Genomic DNA, 8,880 nt, shown 5'->3' on the forward strand with positions numbered 1-8,880 from the left:
AGTGAAATTGCATGGCATCGCATCACGTATAGTAGTAGCATGCAATGCAATTTTCACATTCCCGCTCCCTGTCATTCCCGCCCCCTGTCAGATCCTCTCAGAAATCACTCTGAGGTAATATTCTGTCGTTAGAAGAGGTATACCTCAGAGCTGGTGGTGATTTTTGGAGATTATTTGCAGTTTGATTGCTATTATCGAGATGGCTGGATTTATTAATGTGTTCTCGCTGCCGCAGACGGAAGAGGAGGCTGTCTCCTTTTTCCAAGCTCATGATCTGCTTCCGGTGGCACAGAATTGCGCAAATGGGCACCCCATTTGCCTTTCTTTAAAGGAGTCGATGTGGCGCTGCCATGTGAAAGTGTGTCGGCTGAAGGTGAGCCTGAGAGCGGCACACTGGTTTCCAGGCTGCCGCTTGTCTTTTATCATGCAGAAATTTATTGAATTATAAGGAAGGAAGTTAATTGGCTTTGTATGTACACTAAATTGAATCTAATTCAAAAGAGAGCGCCACACACCTGAACATATGTCTTAGAAAATTCATATAAAAATGTATTTATAAAAAAGAAAAAAAGGACATTGAAAACACAAATAAAATCACAGAATACAATATCACAGATATAATTAACCCAATTGGGAATACAATAAAAATATATATTAGCCACTTAATCATAGGTTACTAATAAATCCAGCTCTTAGACAATGTCCCTGCATATGAAAAGAAAAATATCCATCAGATGTTACTCCCGAAGAAATATACATATATGTGGGGCCAGTTAGGAAGGTGATCCTTTAAGGTCTTGGAAAACTTATCCTTTTGTAGAGGAAGATGTGCACATCTAAAAGCTTTATTAGACCGTTCTTTGTTACCAAAGGGTTTCTCAGGAGGAAAGATTGCGCTATTGTATATATTGAGACCAGTACCTCTCTGATGTTGCGGGTACTCAAATACAGTCCCTGCGGTAGCCTTCTGTGTCGGGGTGCTTCAACCTGCCCGGCTCCAGCTGTAATCAGCGAGCCGATGATGTATTTGGCGTGGCTTTTTAAAGATATACATTATCTGACTGCTATACTAAATAATATTGCCTATGTTCTAAGGACTCACTGTTCAGTTATTATTTTTATATTATATTCTTATGTTTTATTATAATCCAATTTCTGTTGTTTCTGTTGTTTACAGTGTGTCCCACAATGTGTAATGGGCATTAAAGTGTGCCACAATGTGTAATGGGCATTAAGGTGTATGCCAGAATGTGTAATGGGCTTTAAGGTGCGTGCCACAATGTGTAGTGGGCATTATGGTAAGTTCCATAATGTGTAATGCCTCCTTTTTGTGATGCCACGCCCCCTTTTTTGCTGCGCTAGGGTCCCGCATACTGCAGGTGGGCCTGTGTGCTCAAAATGCCAGGGCCGATTTCTGGTCCCAGTCCGACCCTGGTCATGACTGAGAGTAAGGGCCAGATGTATCAAGCTTCAAAAAGTGATAAAATGGAGAGTGATAAACAGCCAGCCAATCAGCTCCTAACTGCCATGTTACAGGCTGGGTTTGCTGGCTGTTTGTTTATCACTCTCCACTTTAACACTTTTTGAAGCTTGATTCATCTTTCCCATCATGACCTGAGTAAATCACAAGAAAAAAAGAAAAAGTATTTGTAACAGATGCACTCCAAAAGGATTGAAATTCGTTATTATATTTATGGGAAAATTGGTGTCGAAAGTGGGAAATCCTATCAATCTTTAATATTTCATGGATTCAGGAGACACACACTGTAGTTGCGAAAAAAAAAAGGTTAAAAATGTGGGACATACAACATATATACACTTAGGTGAAACATAAGGTAGAAATTAAGTGTTGGATAGACTTTAAAATATAGGTTGATGGGGCTGTGAAGTGTGGCACTTGTTGTTCGCTTAGGATTTATATATCCAGTATATACTTTAGGAAATGATAATATTTATTTATATTTCCTTCCGGGTGTGTATCTTTGTTATTAAAACAAGACATTTTTTCCTCAGCACACTGAGTAATGTTAGTAACCAATCTAGAACACTACAAGACATACCCTCCAACATGACCCATTCCATTAGGTACAAAATGCTCTGTTCCTGGACTTCCTTACCAGTGGCAATTACAGAGGTGGGGCTCCTGCACAGTCCAAAATTCAAAGAGGGGGGTCACATCAACTGTCAGTGAGTCCAGGACAGTGATGTTTGGGGTGGCTGTAGGTGTGGCTCCCCTCTTTGAATATTGGACTGTGCTGCAGCCTCACATCTGCAACTGCCACTGGCAGGGAAGTCCAGAAACAGAGAATTTTGTACCTAATGGAATGGGTCATGTTGGAGGGTATGACATGATAATAGAATTCAGAGATATTGGTTACATATACCTGACGCAGCTTGGGGGCATAGCATACACCTGCGCAGGTATATGTAACCAATATCTCTGAATTCTATTATCATGTAGTGTTCAAGATTGGTTACTAACATTACTCAGTGTGCTGAGGAAAAAATGTCTTGTTTTACTTACCCAGTATTAACCCCTCCCTCATGCACCTGGGTAATGTTACTGAACTAATTGAGCATCTACCACTATCTGTATGTATGTTGTTAGAGGCAGAAGGGAGCCCATATTAGGAGGAGATGTGGGTCCTGATATGCCACATGGAGTAGTCTGGGGTTGCTCCAAGGTAGGTAGCTCTTAGTTTTGATATATTAAGTAAGGAGCCATTATCATGTGGCTCCTTGCTGGTTAATCGTAGACCCAATTTAGGGTAACGGTGGTGTGGGGTGCTGTGCTTCTGGACTGGATGGGCTGGGTGGCTTTAGTGCGGCATGCCCTTACATTCTATTAACACTTTTCCCTCACTAACACTATCTCTCTCCTATTTTAATTACATTTCATTTATCTCTCTCTTTATATATAGCTTCGGCTTCTCATCACTAATTATTAACACTTAGTATCTCACTGGCGTGCCGCGCTGGGCTTCCCAGCTTATGATAGTTTTTGGGGTGCCGCACCCTGCACCTAGATATAGCGCTAGGGACCCCCAATATACAGAGAAGCCTTGACGCGGCTAGGGGGCATAGCATACACCTGCGCAGGTATATGCAACCAATATCTCTGAATTCTATTATCATGTAGTGTTCAAGATTGGTTATTAACATTACTCAGTTTGCTGAGGAAAAAATTTCTTGTTTTACTTACCCAGTATTAACCCCTCCCTCATGCACCTGGTAATGTTACTGAACTAATTGAGCATCTACCACTATCTGTATGTGTGTATCTGTGTTATGCCTCTTGTTGGCTTTATTTGACATAATACTCAGATACCACACAGTGTATATCCTTGCCAGACCCTTCGTGGGCACTTGTCAGTGAATACTGTGCTCGTTATATATGGCTCTGGGTTTTAGCCACTTTATAGTTTAGGGAAATTCCCACGTGGTGGTGAGATTTATAGTGCAATCTATATGCTGCAGCCGTATTTTGGCAGTGTCATTATTTATATTCAGACCCCTATCTTGCAGTTCCACTGAGGAACAAAACCATATACAGGGATTTCACAAATATATACTGTAAGTCATTGGCCTATATTGGCTTATTTTGTATAGGATTACAGTTTTCATATATTTCTGATACACCCACCACTAAAACCGATACACTGTGTTATGGTTCAGTGTATGTTTGGCTATTTGCCCAGAGTTGCTGAGAGTAAAGGTGCTCATACACTTGTAAGATTTATCTTCAGAGCTGGCTGGTTGGAACAAAAACATGGTTATGGATGAGTGACAATTTGTTAGTTTTCCAGCATTTCCAAGCAAATGGACAACTGTCATTTGCTCTCATCCATAACCATGTTTTTGTTCCAATCAGACAGATCTGCAGATAAATCTGCGTGTGTATGGCTACTTTTACAGCGTTGCAAAGGATAGATACTTTCACTGAGCTCTAATAAGCTTGTGAGAAATTGGTGCAATACTGACACCTTGTGGTGTTATATATGATTGCCTCCTTATTGCAATAACTGGTCCTCCACATACAATATATTGTATTCGACTGAGTTTGTACAGTGCGGGCAGAGGCGTAACTAGACATTTGTAGGCCCCATAGCAAAAGTTTGTATGGGCCCCCTATTTAGCAACTTTTGGTAATAAATGAATATAGCACATATACCTTAGACTGTAAAAATGGGCCCCCTTCATCTCTGGGCCCCATAGCAGTTGCACCCCTTGCACCTATGGTAGTTACGCCAGGGTTGCCAACCCTCCCGGAATTTGCGGGAGTCTCCCGAAAATCGGGTCCTTCCTCCCGGGACCCGGAAGGGTGGGCAACCCTCCCGGAATCAGGGGGACCCCCACTGAGCCCCCCGATCGCGGCATTTATATGCTGCAATCCGCGGGTCTCAGGGGAGGGGGCGGAGCTAAAACGGCACAATCGTGACGTTTTAGCCCCGCCCCCTCCATGGATATTAGTTATTTCGGCTATTTACCGTAATGGGGGCGGGGCTTAATGATGTCACCGTTAAGCCCCGCCCCCAAAACTCGTAATGCAAGATTCCTCTCCGGGGATTTTTTGAAAGTCGGCAACCCTGAGTTACGCCTTTGAGTGCGGGTATTGTTGGCACAAGTCTATTTACATTTTCTCACTATATCACGGACACATTTCCTTCCACAACTATTCACAGCCTACTATCTGACACTATAAACAATGGTTAGAACACGTGTTTTGCACTTGTAGCTTCTTCAAGCTAACCAGAGGTGAGTCTCCCCCGCCAATCGGTACATTCGATTCGGGTCACCTGCTCTTGGTGAGCCAATGCTTACACGAGTTGTCCGGCAGTCGTTAGGGCTTGATTCCGCCTTTACTGTGACGATGACTCTGGTGACGTCATCATGGCGGTCACATGATCGGAATCCTACGACATGCGCCGAATCACGTGGTCCGTCTTGGCCAATTGAGTGTTTTGTATATCGTGTATCCGGAAGTGCATTCCCGGAGACGGAACCCTGTATTGAGCATATAACATAACAGCCGGATCTATTATGCTGGAAAATTCACTTTATATTTGTTTTTAATTGCCATGCTAGCTGTGTAGGGCTATTCGATACCTTATTCTTCCCTGTACCAATTGTACAGATCCCAGGGGATCAGTGGGGTATTCTCCTAGTTATTATAGTATATCTTATACTCGATTTAGGTCGGACGCTGCTATATGTGTAATATATATTCCTATGTTGGAGATATACCATGTTACTGTATATAAAAGACATTCTCGGGGTGTGGGAGACATCCTAAAAGTGTATTTGCCTGTTAACCATTCAATATTCAATATATAGTGTCTGATGGTTAAATAAAAATATATTATGATGTGTGTTGTCCTAATTTCATAGTGCCTGGTGGTGATTAAAGTGTATAAATAAAAAGGAGGGAATTGAGTGAACTTTAAAAATGTGCATAAAGAAAACGTGGAAATACGTGACACTATTTCCTTGGAAAAATTGTGGCAAATTAAATAATGTTGTGATTGAGATGGGAAATTGGTAGAGGGATGTGTAAGTGGAGTGGATATTTTTTGGAGAGATTGTCGGTGAGGTATTAGACAATATATGGTACTTGTTTCCTAGCACGGCGCCCATCGCATACCATTACATAAGGTATGCGATGGTATGCGATGCGATAATCGGGTAAATGACCCGGATTGTACAATTTAATATCGCACAGCATCGCATGTCAGCAAATGGCATGCAATGCGATGCGATTTTTAATTGTACAACCCTGATGGGTGCTTACAATGTTAAATGCATCCCCATTGTCCATGCCACCCCACTATCAACGCCAACCTGAAGCGAGGCGAGCGCAGCAAGCCCAAGAGGGGCGGCGATACGCGTCCTCCGACCTTTTCATATCCCCACTATCCACGTCGGCGTGGAGTTGATTTTAGATAGTGTGGCGAGTGCAGCGAGCCACGGAGCCCCGCGAGGGGACGCGGAATACATGTTAAGTCATCCGCGTCCGCTTGCCGCGCTTCGGGGCTCGCCACACTATCTACAATCAACTCCGCGCCGACGTGGATAGTGGGGTTATGAAAAAGGTCGGAGGACGCGTTGATAGTGGGGGTGGCGTTGACAATGGGGGTGCATTTAACATTGTAAGCACCCATCTGGGTGCTTGTACACTTAAAAATCGCATCGCATGCCACTATATTGTATGCGATGCGATGAGATGTATAAGATGCAGTAAGATCAAAATCGTGGGCGCCGTGCTAGAAAACAAGTACCCAATATATTTAAAGGTGGTTGTGATAAATATATAAGTGTATTAATAGGTGATACCCTGTTAGTGTAAGTAGCATCTCTAGTTAATAGAGGGATGCAGTGTCGGTGATATTTGTGTGGATGTACTCGACCAATGTGAGATGAGAGTTTAAGAAATATATTTGTTATTAATTAATCGTTTGATAATTCATCTCTTAAAGTTGGTGAGTTATGTTGGAGATGTGTTGATATCTGATGAAAAGTCATATTAAATAGTATCCATCATGGATTTATTCTGTTTGGTACCCATAGACGTGATAAGTTTTTGTGGGACTCATTTAAAATGTATGCATACCTGTATATGGGATAAATGCATCACGTTAGGGGTCTGTTGGTCTTACAAGTGGAGATATCAATCCGTTGGTCCCATTGGTTGTATATCATATCAATGGAGTAGCTGGTAAGTATTAGGGAAGCCAATCCCGGGGCATTTTTTCAATCCCGGGATTTGGGATTGAAAAATGCTCAATCTTGGGATCCCGGGATTGGCTTCCCTAAAAAAAATGTTTACTCACAGTCACAGGGCAGGGCAGATGCGGCAAGGAGCCCAGTGGGTGGCTGGGCATGGTGACGTTGCCGGGAGCTCTGGGTGGGTGGGCGGGGTCATCGGGAGCCGGGCAGGATGGGTAAGCAAATTCACCGGGAGGTGGGTGGGGTTTCCGAGAGCCGTGCAGGATGCGGCCAGGACAATGTAGGTAAAGCCGGCTTAGGCTGTCTGTGCGCCTGTGTGGCCTGCGCAGCATGACCTATGACCTTGTCATGCTGCTCAGGGCCGCAGTGCTGGGTACATGGGAAGTCGGGCAGCGTCTGAGCGATGCTCAGATGCTACCCGGCATTAGACTGCGCATGCGCAGTCTAATCCCGAAATCCCGGGATTGGAACGCCAATCCCAGGATTGAAATCTCGGTGTTTTGGGGGCCAAATCCCGGGATCCCGCCGAACCCGATCCCGGGATTGGCCACCCTAGTAAGTATGTATATATCTCCTGATGTCTAAGGTAGGTATTTGTGAAATTGATGTAGGATGTCTTCTTTTTGGTACCCACAATTTAGGTGAGACATGGTAAGTATTTGTGGGGTCCTTCTAGGATTAATTGTTCAATTGGAATCCACATGAAGGGGTGAGTATATCAAATGGAAATGGATCCTATAAGTAGGTGTAATGAGTTGAGGATCTGTTGGTCCCATTGGTTGTTTAAGCCAAACCAGGCTGGTATGTATCCTACCATGTTATAACAGTGAGATTCTGTTTCTATTCCAATATAGGTTGTTAACATGTATCCTGCAATGTTATAGAGATGGAATTATTGAACAATGGTGTGGGTATGTCCATTGTGTTTCATGTCTTTTCAGAGTTATTTCAGAGTCTTTTGACAAAATTGGGGAATTGGCGAGACGAGAAAAAGGGGGAATGGAGTTGTTTCTTCCTTGTCTGTGAGCATACACATTCCTTCCAATATGGGGACGGTGGGAGGGGAGAAGGAAGAAGGGAGAAGGAAATTGGCAATTTAGTGGTCTTTTGGTCTTACCCACATATATTTTGTCACAGGGGCATTGAAGTAAGTAAATCACCTCTATGGTGGTACAGGTAATGAGTTCATTGATTTTCCATGTTTCTCCAAATTTATCTATGCAGGATTGTTTAGGTACCATGTAGTTACAGGCCTTACATCGTCCACATTTAGTGGATCCTTGTTTGGTGGTATGCTTCTGAGGTGGGTCAGCTAAGTGGCTAAGGTGGTCTCCTATATTTCTAGCTCTTTGCCAGCTAACTTGAACCGTGGAAGGGAGGATCTCTTTCAGATCATCGTCTGTTTGTAATACTGCCCAGTGTTTCTGGAGTGTCTGCCGTGTGTGATTGTCTTCTCTCCAGTGATTGTTGTAGGTCCCAATAAAACATATGGGTTCTTATTTAATGTCTAGTTTTTTGGGGATGAGTAAAGCTTCGCGGGGCATCGGTTATATGGATTTACGTGATTTTCTGATAAGGTTTTTGCTGTAACCTCTCTCAGTTAGACGTTGGGACAGTTCTTGTTCCCCCCTTTTTTTTATATTGGAGTCTGAGCAGTTTTGTTTGGTTCTTACCATCTCCCCTTTCGGGATGGCTTTAATGGTGCTGGGTAGATGTGCACTATTGGCATGTAAAACACTGTTAGTTGCTGTGGTTTTTCTGTACATATCAGTATAGATGCTACCTCCCGTGTCAATTCCAATGGTTAGATCAAGAAAATGGATCTGTTGCTGGCTGGCCTCGTATGTTAATTTCAAATTAAGTTCATTGTTGTTTAATAATGAGATGAACTTGTCCAAATCTCTTTTGTCTCCATCCCATAACAACAAAATGTAGTTGATATAACGAAGAAATAGTGGGATCCTGTCAGTATATTTAGCACAGGACTCATGGAAAACAACCTCTCTTTCTCTTTTACAGGTTGGCATAAGTAGGGGCACAGGCTGTCCCCATCGCGGTGCCCTGTACCTGGAGGTAGTGGGAGTTGTTGCAGGTGAAGTAATTTTTAGTCAAAATGAATGTGATAGCGTCAATTAAAAGGTCATTGAGTTCATAATT

Source organism: Crinia signifera, chromosome 3 (genome assembly GCF_055691185.1).
Source record: "Crinia signifera chromosome 3, ASM5569118v1, whole genome shotgun sequence".
Classification (NCBI taxonomy): Eukaryota; Metazoa; Chordata; class Amphibia; order Anura; family Myobatrachidae; genus Crinia; species Crinia signifera.